General features: G+C 34.0%; 1 long non-coding RNA gene across 3 annotated transcripts in view; it reads right to left on the reverse strand.

The window, feature by feature from the left end:
* Window positions 1-12,617: 12,617 nt before the first annotated feature.
* LOC144291531 (uncharacterized) overlaps window positions 12,618-18,006 on the reverse strand; it is a 57,724-nt gene continuing 52,335 nt past the window's right edge. For all 3 annotated transcript variants that reach the window (XR_013358856.1, XR_013358857.1, XR_013358855.1), the window contains 3 exons: window positions 16,210-16,364; window positions 14,483-14,584; window positions 12,618-14,368 (listed from right to left, as the gene is read on the reverse strand). This is a non-coding gene — a long non-coding RNA (uncharacterized LOC144291531). The remainder of the gene's footprint in view (window positions 14,369-14,482; window positions 14,585-16,209; window positions 16,365-18,006) is intronic.

The following is an 18,006-nucleotide window of genomic DNA, read 5'->3' on the forward strand; positions in this document are numbered from 1 at the left end:
TTCATTCATGAGAGACACAAGGGAGAGAGAGGCAGAGACACAGGCAGAGGGAGAAGCAGGCCTCCCACAAGGATGCAGGACTCGATCCTGGATCCCAGGATCACACCCTGAGTTAAAGGCAGACGCTCAACTACTGAGCAACCAGGCACCCTCTTATTTTGTTTAATGCATACTTAGAACTTAGCAAAAGGATCCTAAAACTTCTGGATCTTTAGTAAATATCTATTGATCATGAGGATACTTGGCTGAGGCAATGAATCATATTACTGATAAAGAGTCAGAGATGCCAAGATGTTACACAATTTATACACACTTCAGGTCCATTTTCAACTATAATGTTAATAAACAGTTGTTTCTGATCACCAATGTTCATATATATCATCAATGTTCATCATCATCTGAAGTGAGATTATAAATGGTATTTGTCTCAAATGAAGGGGTAACATATTTGATTCTAACTATATGCCAACTATATCCATTATTTTTCAAAGAAAAGATACCATAATACACAGTACAAATTTAATTCAGATTAAAAAGGAAAAAGATAAATGTTCATTCACCTCTACAACCAAAAAAAAAAAAATACAAAGAATAAATTCTATGGGTTTGAATCACAAATGTAATCCCCAAGTTGTATTTCTAGGTGTCTTTTTAATGGGTATTTTGGGGTGGGGGTGACTGGAAGATCCAATATTTTGAACTAAAAGGCCACCAAACCAACACACACAACTATGCTCCTAGGATACTACTAGAGAATTACTCTCTAAAGAAATGGAACAAACTATTCAAAGAAGCCAGAGTGATTTCATGCATTATTCCTGTCTAGATTAAGGAGATGCTTATTCTGACATTTGTGAAGTAGGGTGACTTAGGCTGTCTGCATATTGTGTATTCACACCCAGGTGATGACTGTCAGTCTAAGTAACCTGAACATTCATGCCCATGTCATACAGTAAAATCTCAAGTCAGAGAGAAACTATAAGAAAACTATAATCAGCCTAGTCATAGGATCACTAGATATTTAAAGAACCAACAATACACACATGTACACAAAAAGGAAAGGATGAGGATTGAGAAAAAAACTGATGTTAGGGATCCCTGGGTGGCGCAGCAGTTTGGCGCCTGCCTTTGGCCCAGGGCGCGATCCTGGAGACCCGGGATCGAATCCCACGTCGGGCTCCCGGTGCATGGAGCCTGCTTCTCCCTCTGCCTGTGTCTCTGCCTCTCTCTCTCTCTCTCTCTCTCTCTCTCTCTGTGACTATCGTAAATAAATTAAAAAAAAAATTAAAAAAAAAAACTGATGTTAAGGCAAACAGGTATTTCATAAAACACAAAAATATCTTAAAATTCTATTTAGATAGAGAATGATTCTGAATACATAAAAGAGAACACTGTCTTAATAGATCTTAGTAAATATTAAAAATATGATAGCTAAAATAAAAGATTTAGTAGAATTGGCAAGAAAAGTCAAAGAAATTTTCTGAAAGAAGAGAGAAAAGAAAAAGAAAAAGTAAGGAAAAAAGATATGTATCACTGGTCAATTATTTCTTCAACTATTGTGTCTCCTTTTAGAACTCCAATTAACTACATATTGGTCAACTCATTTTTATCCTATTTATCTTAATTTGTCTTTCTCATTTTCAATTTCTATATGATGTGTTTGAGTCATCTCTTTAGACATCTATCTTCCAATTCTCTCTTCTGCTCTACTTTAATATCTATTGTGTTTTAATGACCATATTTTCCATTACTGTACATTTACTTTCTTTTGCAAACCCAACTATTCTTATTCCATAATGTCCTCCTTTGCCTTATGAAAAATCTGTAGACATTTACAAGTATTTCTTTCAGAATATCTCTATTATCTGCAATTCTCTGTGTATGAATTCTACCATTTTTGTATCTACTGTTCTCTTGGCTGTTTATAAACTGTTACTGAACTCATCTTCAGAGCATTTACAGCGGGATTTATAGATTCTCTGGAATAGGAAGGAACTCCTATGATGTGGTTTTACATCGCCTTTTTCAATTTCGAACATGTTTCACTTTGGGAAAAGTGGTATTTTTATGATTATTGATGTTAATTACTCAGTTTTAGGTTACTCTATTGAATGAATCGTCTGGGCTATGAGTCCAGTTTTTTTTCTGGATGAGTAATTCTTTCCAGATATGCCTCAAATACAAAGTAAGCTCTCTTCCTATTTCTTGTAGCATCTTGACACTATCAGGTAAAGATTTTCTGACTTCTATTTCATGGAAAATAGGCTCTTACCTTTATGTAGGGTACTTAGGTTTAGCTCCTATTCATAGATTGGGCAAAAGCCTTATATCTAGGCTGCATGTATATACATTCAATCTAAATCAGGACTATTATCTTCCACAACTCAAGAGCCAGAACTTACGTTTGTTCACACTAGGCATTACGGAAGCACTGCTCAAGACTGTACTTTGAATACCTGATTTCAATATACTGTGGGATATTTGGCTTTAAGTGTTTCTCATTGTTTGGTTTTTACTCTCCCTTTCCTTTCTGCAATCTAGGACTTTCATGTTCTTAACTTCTTTTTTTTTTTTTTAAAGATTTGATTTATTTATTCATGAGAGACACACAGAGAGACACGGGTAGAGGGAGAAGCAGGCTCCATGCAGGGAGCAGATGTGGGACTCGATCCCAGGACTCCAGGTTCACAAGCTATATGTAGCTTACATATAAATGCTGAAGGTGGCACTAAACCACTGAGCCACCCGGGCTGCCCCATGTTCTTAACTTCTAACTCAAGTGAGTACTTTTTAAAATTTGGTTATGTTTCATCTGACATTTCTTTATGTTTAGAATAGTAGGGCAGATTTCCCTAATCATGTCATAGTCTGCGGGATCATGTTACATGACACATTTTTAAATGGTAAAACAAAATACTTTCCCACATTTAATTTTTCTGTGATTTTTATCTTTGACATGCAGTAATAAAGTACTAAGGTTTCCTTCATGAATATTAAATCATTTTTCTTGTACTATAGTTTATTTTATAAGTAGAATTAAGAATAAATTTTACTTTGAATTAAGGGGGAAAGGTTAGACATGCTGTATTACACTTACCTGGCAAGGTGATAGTTTCTATTAGCTCACAGAATAGCCAAAACTACTCAGTCTCCTCATTGATCAAAATGTTTTATTCTCCCTATATCTAGTCAATATGGAATATGTAGGAAATTATAATCCTGAAGTAACTTAGAGACATATTTCAATTTTACCCTTAAAAATATTAGTCTTAAAAAAATATTAGTCTTGTCTAGAGCTGCATATAAATAAGTATAATAAACAAAAATAAAACAAAATAGCCATAGTTTTAAGTAAATAATCTTATTACTATAAAACAGTTTACTTATTAAATAGATTCTACTTCTATCAAATATGCAACCCAAGAAGATTTTCTTCAATTTTTAGTCACAATTCAATTATGTTCGGTGTCAAATTTATGCATATAAAATATAAGTGCCCATTTACTGTTATTATAATTTTGGAAAAGTTTCTATTGCTTTCTGTAAATATTTATTTGCTCCTGAAAGTGATACAAGCCTATTTATTAATTATTAACATTATTAATTCTGTTAAAATATAATAAAATGTACACTTTTAATCATGTGTTAATGTATTCGTAGTTACATAATGTTTAAAAGAGAACACATTTTATTCCTCAATATGTTAGATCTAAGTTTATTATTTCCTACCATGTTCCTAATAGTAGTAAATAATTATATGATTAGATTACAAATAGGAGCATTTATTCTTATCAAAGTACTTTGACACATTTTTGTGATTGTCATAAAACCCTGAAATGTATTTACCACTTTCCCAATTTTGCCCATGAGGACATAAAGAGCTTGGAAAGGTCAAGTTTCCTGCCCAAGATCACAATGCTAGCAAATTACAAAGTCAGGTCCCTAATGCACATCTTCTGTCTCCAATGCCCACACTCTTACAGTAGAGTGGAATTCCTCTCAAGTTCTCCAATTAAAAATATTATGGTTTGATGAAATCACATTTTATATTCTCTTGTCTTACATAAATTATAAGTCATAGTTGTAATTCAACTAATACAGTTATGCCACTGGTCACAAGAAACCAAAGTTACTTTGAGTAGTGGATGACATTTGTTAAAAGTGAGATTTTTTTTTTATTGTCATAATGTTTTCTGGCTATTGTTACAGGATGATAAATTATCAAGATTACATCTTGTATTTGGGAAAGAAAAACCAGCAATAAATTGAAAACTTGGAGTATGAGCCTACAGCTGTGCAGGGTGACTAAAGGAGATAAGGTCAAGTCAGTGGAAAACCTGCCTCATTCCCTCTAACAGATGCAAACTTATTGCAGTGATCTAGTAATAATGGGACGTTTCTCTGTGGACCAGATTTTTTTTTTTTGATAAGTGTAACCTACTGCTAAAAATTCTTCATATGCATATTTCCTTTCACTGGGAACTCAATGACACAATGAAATGCTTCAAAAATTATAAACTGAATTTTTACATTTTAGATGTATCATTATTTCTCTGTTGCCATAAGTGAATCACAAGACCTTATAGCTCACTTGGTCTTGCAGTACTAGATTCAAATGATTCTGAGGTTTTTGTTTGTTTGTTTGTTTGTTTTTAATGAGGTGCTAAACTTTTTGGGCTTTTAGAATCCTTCTCCATTATCACTCATCTTCTTAAACTCCAGACTAAAATACGATGTTCAAATTGAAATTGAACCAAAACAATCATGGTACCCAGGACTCACCTTCCTTTCCAGAATTTCATTCTAGAGGTATTTCAAGGGGAAAACACTTGCATTACATAGCACCTATATGCCAAGTGCTGACAAAAGTGTTTTACTTACTTTTATTTAATTACTCCAACAAACCAATAAGGGAGATAGACCACAGCAAAAGATACTGAGGCTCAGAAAGCTAATAAGCCATGCATGATCACAAAGGTAGTTAATGGAGGAAATGAATTCTAAAGCACAACAAAAATAATTCCATGTCTGCATTCTGCTAAGCTTCTACTATCTGTTTTCCAAATGTTAAACAGAGTTCACTACAATGTCTTGGACATCATCCAAAATAAACTCAATAGTGTGCTCTGATACTTTCCAGTGGTTATTCCCCTGAAATTTGCTTTCCTTTTGGAATAGACTTTGTCTTCTCTTTGGGAAGAGAAAGAGAGAGGCCCCTAAGTTGAAAAAATGTATTCTCCCACCCATAAGACGACCCAAGTCTACTCATGTCTCCTCGTCTCCTTGGACAACATTTCCCTTTGCCTTGTCACTCAGGCCAAGTCATCCGCTATTCTCTGGACACTTGAAGGCTTGCACTTGCTTCTACTCTATTAGTGCTTTCTCTTCATATCTCTCCTGTCATTAAAAACTAGCAAAACAAAAAAACTAAACCAATAAAACATAAAGATCTCGGAAAGGTCAAGTTTGCAAGAATAATAAAATTATTTGTTCTCATATACACCTTTAATTATTGCCTTCTCTTTTTACTTAGCTTCTTCTTTATTAAGAAATATATGTACTTCAGCTTGCTTTTCATCCATTCATCCTACTTAACGCTATTATTCCCTCTATTATTATCAGTGAAAACTATTCTCACTAAGGTTACCAATAGCCTTACTACTTACTACTATGAAGGGAAGGATTTGTCTTCCTCTTCTCATCTACAACACTTGATGTTGTCATTTAACTGTTCCTTCTTTGATTTTTTTTTTAAATTTTTATTTATTTATGATAGTCACAGAGAGAGAGAGAGAGAGAGGCAGAGACACAAGCAGAGGGAGAAGCAGGCTCCATGCACTGGGAGCCCAATGTGGGATTCGATCCCGGGTCTCCAGGATCGCGCCCTGGGCTAAAGGCAGGCGCCAAACCGCTGCACCACCCAGGGATCCCCCTTCTTTGATTTTTATTATAGTAGTACCCTCTGAACTTCCTACCAGTTATCTTGCTATTTATTCAGTCAAAAATACTTGAAACTTAATATTATAAATTAAATTACAGTAAATGAGACATAGAAAGTTTCTTGATGATATAATCTTCATGATTATAATTGAGTGCTATATTAAATGAAGTACCAGATATTATGGGAGCACAAAGAGGTATTCCTAATTCAGGCTTTCCCTGATGGCCATATGCATCTCCTTTAACTTTCACTGTTTCAAAGAATGATGATTTCCAGTCTTTTTCTTCAGCTCAGATCTATCTCTGGAGTACACACCTATATGCCCATTTGTCCACTAGACAGCTCCAGTTTTACATCCCACAGACACTTCAAATTCAACATGTCCCACCCAAATTGACTTCAACATATTCCCTGTCAAAACAAACTATTCCTTGATTAGTGGCATCTTTGATCTTCAGAATTTGCCAAATATAAAACCTACATTATCCTTGGTTCCTTTCTCTCACTTATATATCACATAAATAAATATCTCACATCAACTCATTTTGATCCAGCCACTTCTTTTGTGCCATTTCTTTTCATTCCCATGGCTACCACTATTGTTCTCTCATTTAGGTAAATTCAAGAATATCATAACTGCTGTCCCTTCCTTTAAACCAGGAGTTAACAAACTACAGCTTATGGGCAAACTGTCTATGTATTTGTGTAAACAAAGTTTTATTAAAATACAGTTACCCCCATCATTTACTTACTATACATGTCAGCTTTCATACTACAACAACAGAGTTTAGTAACTGTCAGGGACCATATGTCACATAAAACCAAAAAGATTTACCATCTGGCCCTCTATAGAAAAATTTTGTTGATCCTGATATAAATTGACCCTCTTTAATCTCTCTTCCATACTGGTGTTAAAACATTTTTCCTAAACAGCAAATATGATCATTATACTCCTCCCATTTAAGATTAGGAAAGTTCTCTCTATATCAGAGTGTTAGAAGTCTTCTTCCAATTTGGGATAATTATTGCTCTGGTTAGTCTAGGATTAACAGGAACCCTCCACTATTGCTGGATTCTTAGAAGTGGAATTTCTGGATCAAGTGGTAAAGGTATATGTAACTTTATTAAATATTTTCAAATGTTTTACCTCTTTTATTTTGTTTTATATCTTTTTATATCCTTACCTAAAATGTATGTCTTATTTTCTCACAGTCTTATCAACAGTATATGTGTTCACTATCAAGAATTTTTGCACTATCTAAGGGCACCTGGGTGACTCAGTTGGCGATAAAGCCCCATGTCAGACTCCAGATTGCTTAAGATTCTTTCTCTCTCTCTTTCCACCCTTCCCCTCTCTCTTTCTTTAAATAAATAAATAAATAAATAAATAAATAAATAAATAAATAAATAAATGATAAATAGATAAATAAATAAATAAAGTAAAATAAAATGGAATTTTTGCCCTATCTTGCCAATACTAATGCCATCAGCTCAAATAAAGTGATAAAAATGGGCCTTGGAGCCTTCTAACAGGTTGAAACTGGAGTTCTAATTTTTTTAAGTGCAATATAGGGATTTTTTATAGTAAAAGACTCATATAATACTACCTCACACAATACTTGCTCTCAAGTTGAGATATATAATGCTTTCTTCTCCAAGGAGGACATGATCCTGAAAGCAGTTTGTCTAGACCTGAAATAATAACACCATAAAATTCATCTTTTATTTAGCTTCCCTTTGTTCTTTCAGTAAGGGGATGGTGGAAGTAATAAGACACATGAAGAGCTGAAGTTTTATAAGTTTGGTCATATCATAATTTAAGATTTTGGACCCTATAGATATACATACACTAGCATAGTTGCATATCAGCTCTCACATCAAATTCATTAACTAGCATAGAATAAAATTTCAAGTCACTCTGTGGTTGATGAAGCTCCTACCTAATTTTCAGTTCAAATTTCTTATGTTTGTAATACATTTCTTCCTCTTCTTTACATGGCCAATTAATTCCTTCATATTCTTGAGAACTCTTTTGCAGCACTCCTCTATCCGTCACACCAAACCCGGGATAGAATGCATTCCCTTTGTACTATCAGAGTACTCTGCATATGCCTAGCATTTATTTCAAATCATTCTAAATGTGTGCATAATTCCTTGTAATACATTCTATATATTATATTATACACATTATAGGTTATAGACAATAAAAGGTGGGTCTACTCACCACAATTCCAGATCTGTTATTTACAGTAGTTACTCAATAAATATTAATTGAAAGAATAAATGTCTATGAAATTACTAGTATAAAAAACTGAGTCTGTGATTATGGGCACTTTAGCATCATGGCAATGTGAAAGTACTTTTGATGAAAACAGGTCACCAGTGTCAAAGTATAATCATATACTATTTATTAATTACTAATTTACTAATTCATGTGGAAAATACTTATTAAATGCCAATGATGTTCTAGATCAAAAAGATGCTGGGGATATACAGAACTAAGAAAAATCATACAAGACTACTGTTCTTCATTCATGGAGCTTATGACTGGGAGGTAGATAATTAAAAATTGGGTTTATAGTTAGAACTTGAGATGAGTTATATGAAGGGAAGGAACATTGTTTTATAAGAATGAATAAAAAAAAGGAGCCTGCTAGATCCTAGGGTCAAGGATGCTGCCTTGAAGTAGTAACTTTAAACTAAGTTCTTAATGATAAATAGCAGTTAATCAGGCAAAAGGGGGAGAGATGGAGAGCTTTCTAATCTGAACACTGGAGAGTGAAAATATGCCATTTTGAGGAACTGAAGAAGGAGTATGGTTGGAGCAGAGAATGAGCAGGCTCCTGGTGGCACCGAAGCTGGAAAATTAGTTAGGAGAAGAATGTACAACATCTTTTTTTTTTTTCATTTTAAGGATTAATTTCTTACCCCCTAGGAGTAATAGATAGATAACACTGAAGATAAGAGTTCCAGTACCAGAGGGGGCTATTCTCAGATTGGGACATATTTATCCTTTGGCCCAGAAATCTTATCTCTAAGAATCTTACTCCCAATGACACACTGGCAAGGACACAATGAGCTGAATACATAAAACTACTGATTTTTCATTATTTGAAATAGCTAAAGACTGGAAACAAATATGTCTATCAATGGGGAACTGGTTGGGTGAACTGTGGTTTTTCTACATAAGGAGTACTATGCACCTAAATAAACGAGAAGTGTATTAGACAGGGTTCTCCAGAAAACAGAACCAAAAGGAAATATATGTATATATACATATATATGAGAGGATATCTATTATAGGAATTGACCTATGGGATTATGGAGGCTGAGCAGCATCACGTTCTGCTGTCTAAAACGGAATAACCAGTGGTGCTTATCCAGTCCAACTCCAAAGGCCTGAGAACCAAGGGAAGCAGCTGTCTGAAGGCGGTCGGTCTATAGGTCTGAATGTTAAGCGCTTCCAGGAATACCCTCAAAGACAAACCCAGAAATAATGTTTTACCAGATAGCTGGGTATTCTTTAGCCTAGGCAAGTTGACATACGAAATTAAGGGATCACATCATAAGCATTATCTTCATATACTCTATTGAGTGATTTCCAATGTCTTATAGTAAGAGGAAGATTATATGTACACACACACACACTTATATACAAATACACACACATACACACACAGATACACCACTTAGTAAAGCAAGGAAAAAAACTGAGAAAATTAGAACATCACTGTTTCCAAGCCCTAATGAACTAATGGATCCAAACAGTGATTACAAATTACTGCTAACATCAATACAACAAAGACTCTCAAACATTATGTAACTCAAGTGCAAGTAAAAAGTAGTTTTGTCAAACCTGTATCTGATAAAGCCATTTAGAGCTTATTATCAATTCACAGGAAATAGTGGGAACAAAGAAATACCATGAAGAAGCAAAAAAATCCAGACTAAGGGACATCTCATCCAATTTCTTCAACAAATAATTGCAGGGCAGAGGGGGAGAGAGAAAAGGGAAAAGGTGATGGGGAGACTGAGGAAGGGAGAGAGGGAGAGAGATGGAGAAAGGAGAAACAGAGAGATGCTGAGGGGGGACCTATAGATTAAAAGATTAAAGACATATATAAACCAATAGTACAACAGTAAAATATGGAACTGATTTGGATCCAGTCTCAAACCAATCAACTTTTGAAAATAAATTATGAAACAACCAGGAGAATTTGAACACTAATAAGACACTTGGTGACATTAAGGAAATACTATTAATTTATTTAGGCTAATATCAATATTCTTGTGGTTGTGTTTTTTTAAGTCTTTGTATTTAGAGAAACAATTTGAAATATTTACGGATGAAATGATTTCTTGTTTGAGAGTACTTTTTCAAGGTAATATGGAGGAAAGATTGGCTATGAGTTGATTGTTGTGAAAGCTACATAACTGGGAATTCATTATATAATTGTTCTATTGCAGATATGGTTGAAATTTGCATAATAGACAATTACAAAACAAAAAGAATAAAATAATTTGATGTGCCTATTATAAGCCTATTTTTGGATCCAGTGTAATGAATGCATTGAAAAGAGGCTGGGTGAATGGGAAGAGTAGCAGAGGTGTGGGAGACTTAGTTGATAGACTATTGACTAATCAATACACATTATCCCCTGCTCACATTATGTCTTAGCACATGCATTTCACTTTTTCTCTAGATCTGTATAATGTAGCCATCAGGCATAAGGATTCTGGAGTTAAATAAGACTTGGGTTCACATTCTAGCTCTGAAACTTAATAGCTGTGTGGCAGCTGCCTCATGGCAGGAACTGAAGGTAATGCAGTTATGTGGTTATGTGGTTAAACCAATAAATAACTTTTACCCTAAGAGCCTAGACACAGTATATAACAGGAAACCAGAGTTTCCTTTTTAAAAAGAACCAGGTCCATTTCATTAAGATGAGTAATTTTAAATGCTGTATCCTGAACTTAAATATATACATATATAATATATACATACATACATTACTTAAACTTTTTTTCTAAAAGATACAGACTTGACATTTTAAGCTGTCAAGTGGTTTACAGAATTTTAGATATCACTAAAGACCTTCTACTTCACTTCTCATTATTTCAGAGCCAAGTGAGTACCCTAGGTGATGGTAATGGCCAAGAATATAACTTATTCCTTAGTTCTGATTACTACAGCAGCTCATTTTGCAATTCCATCTTCTGCCACTGATCCCAGATTTCTTCATTTGTTTTTAAAAAAGTAAATATCTGGAAAGTACAGGAGAGTAAGATTTTTTTCTTTATAAATTTGGCAAATAGAATATCAGGAAAGCCAAAGAAAAAAGTCTGTCAGAAATATTTTCTTCTCAATTTCATTGATGACATTTCTGTCAGGTTTTTGGAAAGGCCCTAACATGCAGATGTTAAATGCTTAGTCGGAATTGAAAACTCATGTCCATTTCTTGTGGTCAGGAGTGAATCAAGCAGTCTGTCTGCAGCTCTTGCCCCGATTTTTATGAAACTGACCATACTGAATTTTACATTAAGGAGATTGAGCTATAAATAAGGTTAGCATCACCAGTACTTTGCTGCAAAATAACTCCCAACATTGCTTTGTATAGCTCGACAAGAACCAGTTTTTAATGTCTGGTTCAGTTAGAGACTGATGTGGAAAAATAATCCATGGCTCTATAATGGGAAATAAAAATTACTGCTAATTGTATCAGACAGATTGCTGAAATCAGACAAGGACACTGTCTTAATATATTTCAAAAAGTGGCAAGTACACTGATTGCACATACGAAAACTCCTGAAAAAAGATCTAAAAAAGGAATAAATCACAGAATTCAAGGCTACACTTTAAGCAGTGCCATTCTTAATATCTACCTAGTGATTTCAACCAATATAGAGAGCAAAAAAAGTGCATGCCTCACTGTAGCGTTCTTTAGTCTGATGTAAAAGGCTCCAATGTTCTGCATGTGTTCAAACTTACTCTTATCCACTTTGAACATCCTTGGATGGAGAAGTTGATACTTTCCTTCTTTCCTGAACTTATTCACAATAAATGAATCCTTCAAGGGTAATTTTTCTATGATGATTCAGTCAGAACTCTCAACTTTTGCTTCTGTAACTATTTGTATAAAGTTAACCTCCATCAGGTCTAGTCAGAGACTGGCCATCTCAACATCTGCACTAGATATCATGGCAATTCATCCCATCTCTCTGGGCAACCTTGGGCTATGCTCTGCACCTTATCCTCACTCTTCAAGCATTCTGCTTCTTCAACACTGAGCGATCATTCTTTGGCTCTATCTGCCCTATCAGGCACCTAGGACTCTGTTAAAGGAAATTTTTTCAGAAATATCAGTTTTTTCTAGAAACTACCATGTATCAGAACTGTCCTGAATGTTCTCATTTTTCAATTTCCCACATAAAAATAAAATTTATACAAATGGTGCTACTACTAAGTTTAGTGGTGAAATAAAAAATAAATGATTAATTCTGCTTATATAGGTCAGGAAATTCTTCACTGAGAGAAAAGTGATCTTAATTTTGATGAGAAGATAATCCTGAGTCTTACATAGGAAAGAAAAAAGTCAAGAGAGAGGGAGAAAGTTGCTTTCTTTATGTATTATTATGTACCACTCCACAAAACTTCACTAACAGGTCTCAATTCATTGTCTTCTGGCATTTATCTGGACAAAATCACCTTAAGAAGAGATAACTGGAAGAAAGATCTTCCATAGATCTATGACAATGAGGGTAAAACATCATCTACCAGAAACACATTAAGTTGGCATTTCGAAAATGCAACAAGATAAACTGCGGGGTATATAATTTATTTAAATTCCAGAAAGTGTACAATCATCCAGTATTGCTGGTAGAAAGTTCTCTCCAAGAGTTGAAATATAAAAATCAGTGTGACATATATTAACTGATCATCATAAAGCTATGAGTAAAGAAGTAAAAATTTAATTCTAGACAGCCAACATTTTTATGGAGATAATAAGTACATACCTTGGATGCTTCAATAAAACATCTTTAAATTTTTTTTCAAATATGTTTTGATAAGGTAGATTTATGGACAACAATGTATAAAAGGTTTAATTCTAGAGTTGAAATGATAAGCATCGATATAATTATATTTTTTTCAATAAACATTTACAATCTAGTACTATAACTAATGAGGAATTAAAATTGATACTTGGCTCTTATGAATTTGAAATGAACATTTTAATGCAATCAATAAAAATATTTCATGGCTTGCATGTAGGAGGAGGAGAAAAAAATATATAATACATATATATATACACACAATATATACATTTCCATTAAATTCTTATAAATGGATCATTCTTCATATCTTAAAATACAGGTGAGTAGGAGACAAGAGTATAAAGATATTTCACTTGATGAATATTTCAAGTGAATTCATTTTCTTCAAGAAAATGAATGATAAAAAACCCCCAGATAATTATATAAATTCATTCAACCCACGCAACAAATATTATGGGTCAATTATCTTATATATTAGTTACGATTAAGTTTGGTTGTTAGAGAACTCCACCCTGCTCCCAGCATACAAAAGAGCAATATAACTTTTTTACTTCTCTTTATAGAAAAGTTTGTGTAGGCATTCAGGAGTTGTATAGCACTTTTATGGCATGTTCCTCCAGGCACTTCTTCTGTTCTCTATCTCACCTCATCTTGTACCAAAACATATATATTTCTTATATAAATAGGTAGCTCCCTGTCCTCCATTGTGATGCTCTTTCCTGTTAAGGGCACATCTCTGTAGTTATCACTTCACTGTGTTTTTATCCCTTTGACACAAAATAGTTCCTAGGCCACATCCAGTTGCAAGGAAGAGCGGGAAACATAGTCATTTTTTTTTTCTCATCTGCCATGTGCAGAGATACTCTTCCTCCCAGGTTAATCTGCCTCACCAGGCTATTTGTGCAAAACACAGCAATTGATACAATCTTAGTAGTCCCTTCTGTCATGGAATTTGTAGTCAGTAAGTTGGAAAACATTTATATTATTGAACTCATACGATGTATTAGCTTCCAGGGACTGCTATACAAGTCATTACAAATTAGTGGCTTGAAACAACAAAAATTTATTTTCTCAGTCTGGGGGCCAGAAGTTCAAAATCAAGGCATCAGCAGGCCCACACTCCATTTATAGACTCAGGGGAAAAATCTGATCTTTGCCTTTTTCAGCTTCTGCTAGCAGTTGGCATTCCTTGGCTTGTGGTGATGTCCCTCTGCTCTGCCTCAGTCCACATCGATTTCCCATGTCTGTGCCTTTTCTTTTTCTGTCTGTCATAAATCTCCTTCTGCTTTTCTGAGGACATTCAAGATTAAATTTAGGGCCCACCAGGATAATCTCAGCTCAAGGTGTTTAATTACACTGCAATGACACTTTTTCCTGGAATATTCAGAGGTTCCAGGGATTAGGATGTGCTCATATATTTAGGGGAAGTACTACATATGAAAACTTGGTACATATGAAAAAAAGCAATCACATTAAAAGTTTACTTACACTTCAAGCAAAAAGCTGCCCATTAAAATTCTTTTTCATGGGGAAATGTACACTTTTCCTGTGTCTCATGATATGCAGAAAGTAATTATATTGATGTTTCCCCTAAGATATATATATATATATATATATATATATGTTAATAAATGAAAAATCATGAAAAAGTACATTTAGAATTTTAAAATATTTTACCATTTAATTATATAGCTTCCTTTCAATTTTCTTCAATAACTTCAAACTATAGGGAGTTACAAAGGAAAGACCATGGTTCTACAGCTGGGTGTAGAATGTAATGTGTTTACTTCCTTGGTCTCCCTCAAATGTATTCTCTGATTTATTAAGCATTATTTTGGGGAAGCTTCTGGCTTGCTAAACCTAGATATATTAGATCCTAGCACATAACAGGAAGTAATACATAGAGTGCATTCAACCAATAATGCTGATTATTTTTAGTTGAGAAAGAAAAACCTTGAATCTACTCAGTAAAGCAAAATAAATTAAAGCTATTTGGTGTTGAGACTAGGGAAGAATGGAAGAGGGAGAAAAGAGATATATGAAGCAAAAAATCCTAATTTGTTTGGTGAGGATAAGATGAAATTAAGAAAACCATAAGAATCTAAACAAAAATTCTCATTTTATAAGCAAATGAGACAAATGATTCATATAACAGAATACTGACATGGTGTTTTATTTCAAATTGCCCTTCATGTGGTAGGTACTATTATATAATAGTATAGTAATCATATTATATGAGGGTAAAAGGGGAAAAAAAGAACAAATGCATTTTTAAATAATAATTCTATAATTTTATATAAATTACTTTGTTAGATTTAATATTATAAACTTTATATGATGTTATGTAAAGTATAAGAAATGCAGACCATTATATAAAAAATAAGAGCTATACTCAATTCAACTAATTATTAACATTTTTAAACTAAGGTTGAGAGTGAATTTCTTTAGATCTATATACCATAAATTTAACCTGCCATGACAGCAGATTCTGAAGTTAAATTATTCTTCATGGGAATGGTCAGGTTATGAGTTGGTGAACTCATCCTTGGACAGAAAAGAAATGACTGATAACATATTGGGGTAATTGTAATGGAGATTTGTAACAAATATAAGATTCTATGATTCTTAGAAAATAGATGTAAATGTATAAAGTATGCAGAATTTGCCTTGGACTAAAAATAATATATACATTTGAAATGAATTTTTTTTGAGAGAGAGCGAGAGCATGCAAGCAGGAAGGGCAAAGGGAGAGGGAACACCTTGCATTTTTTAAAGATTTATTTATTTATTTGAGAAAGAGAAAGAAAGATAGTATGCAGTAGGGAGGGACAGAGAGAAAGGAGAGACAGACCCAAGCAGACTCTGCACTGAACAGGGAGCCTGATGTGGGGCTCGGTCTTAGAACCCTGACATCATAATCTGAGTCGAAATCAAGAGTCAGAAGCTTAACAGACTGAGCCACCCAAGCACCCTTCAAAATGAGTAATTTAAACCAAAGGATAATGAAGAAAATCTTTGTGGAACACTAATACTTCTGTTATCTGCAGGTGTAGGATGCTGTAGGTTATTCCATCTGATACAACCCAAGAATTCTACACTATGTCTCCACTGTTGTATTCAGGGAATATTAGATACATTTAATGATCTAATTTAAAGTTAACTTGAAAGGTGCATATTCTGTATGAACTTATAGTAGGCTTATGAATGTTAAATACCTAGAAATATCCATTGTTTAAGAATATCAGCCACTTCATGACCTTCATAGGGTAATTAAGGTTTGACTGTAGTTTTATAACTCTTTATCTGTAAAAGGTTTTGCTTTTGACAGGTCCTTTAACAGTCATGTGGAATGCAGCTGTTGAATACATAACTGAAACAGAGATATGGGATATAAATAAAACTCAGAGTAACTTTCCAAAATGCAAATCACTGATATCCTACAGCTACCATGGAATAAAAATCCTAGCAAGAAAGTTGCACAGGAAGTTTCAGAAAGAAAATTTAAAAAACAGATTTGCTCTCTTTCTGTCTGTTTCTCTGTTAGTGATTTTCCAGATACAATGTAGAGGTTCTGGTTTGAAATAGCCTTAGGCACGACTTCAGAGAGGTTTTATTTCATAAAAAGCACACTATTTCTATTAAAATCCACACTGAAAGATAAAGAATATGTCATTCGTTCAAGGGAGCAACACTCATAAATCCTAGTAACATAAACAATTCTAAAATAAAATCAATTGAAATACAGAACCATTTGGGGGCTGCTTTTATATATATTTTTGAGAAGTCAAAGATTTCTTCTAAAATAGGACTGCATTTTCAGCCTACACAATATCTCACAGCAGTAACACCTGTTATTAATCTTTACTTTCTCAAAGTGATGTGTAAAGCATAAAGTCATCTGAATGACCCACTAAGGCACCCTCAGAAGTTTTGTGATAACATAAGTAGACCAATAAATGATTGTCCATGTGAAAGAGTAATGAACATCTCTTCATCAAGCTGCTTCATCTCTGTAATTTTTCAGACTCTGAAAATGGAATGTAATTTATAATTCTATGTATTTCATTGCTTCAGATTTTCATTTTTCTCTAATCACAGCTATGAAAGTAGAATTCTGAGGTTCCTTCTCAGTTTTTCTCTTAACCAAATAAATGAACGCATAAATAAACACTGCTAAAACTTTCGTATGTTTGGTGTCCCCAAAGAGCAAAATGGTTGGCTTGGAATTAAAGAGAAATGTAATGTTTTTTGATATGTTGAATGATAATTAAAAGATTGTATACAACAGTACACGGTGTGGTAAAACACACACACACACATACACACAAAGTAGCTATTTTCTTTCTTTCTTTCTTTCTTTCTTTCTTTCTTTCTTTCTTTCTTTTTTTTTTTGAAAGTAGTATTTTCAATATCGACATTTTCCCTTGGGTTTTGCATTTAGCAAAGAGAAATCCTTTGTGGATGTTTTGAAGGGTTTTTTAAAAGATTTTTTTAAAATTTATTTGAGAGACACAGAGTGTGAGAGAGATCACAAGCGGGATGAGGGGCAGAGGGAGAAGCAGACTCCTGCTGAGCAGGGAGCCTGATGCAGGATTCGATCCTGGAACTCCAGGATTATGGCCTGAGCCAAAGGCAGATGTTTAACTGACTGAGCCATCCAGGTGCCCTGGATGAGAGAGAAATATGTTTCTTCAGCCTCCAACTGGCATGTCTATTCATTCCTTACAAATAACACGAAGCCTAGAGATTGCTGTAGTCAATATATGAACTGGGAAACTTTCCAATGTTGGGGTTTCTTCATCAAGCAATCACCATCTTCTCCCTCTACTTTTTGCAGAATAAGTACCAACACTGCAGGAATTTAACAGAATTCCACAGCTGGAAATAAACAGAATGATTTGACAGTTGTGACTCGTATTTTTGGAAGGAAAAGATTTTATGGCTTTTCATTAGAAGGTAGACTAAAGTTTAAAGCTTAAAGAAACTGTAGTTACTTTGGTTGGGGCATTATT

Source organism: Canis aureus, chromosome 20 (assembly GCF_053574225.1).
Source record: "Canis aureus isolate CA01 chromosome 20, VMU_Caureus_v.1.0, whole genome shotgun sequence".
NCBI classification, from domain to species: domain Eukaryota; kingdom Metazoa; phylum Chordata; class Mammalia; order Carnivora; family Canidae; genus Canis; species Canis aureus.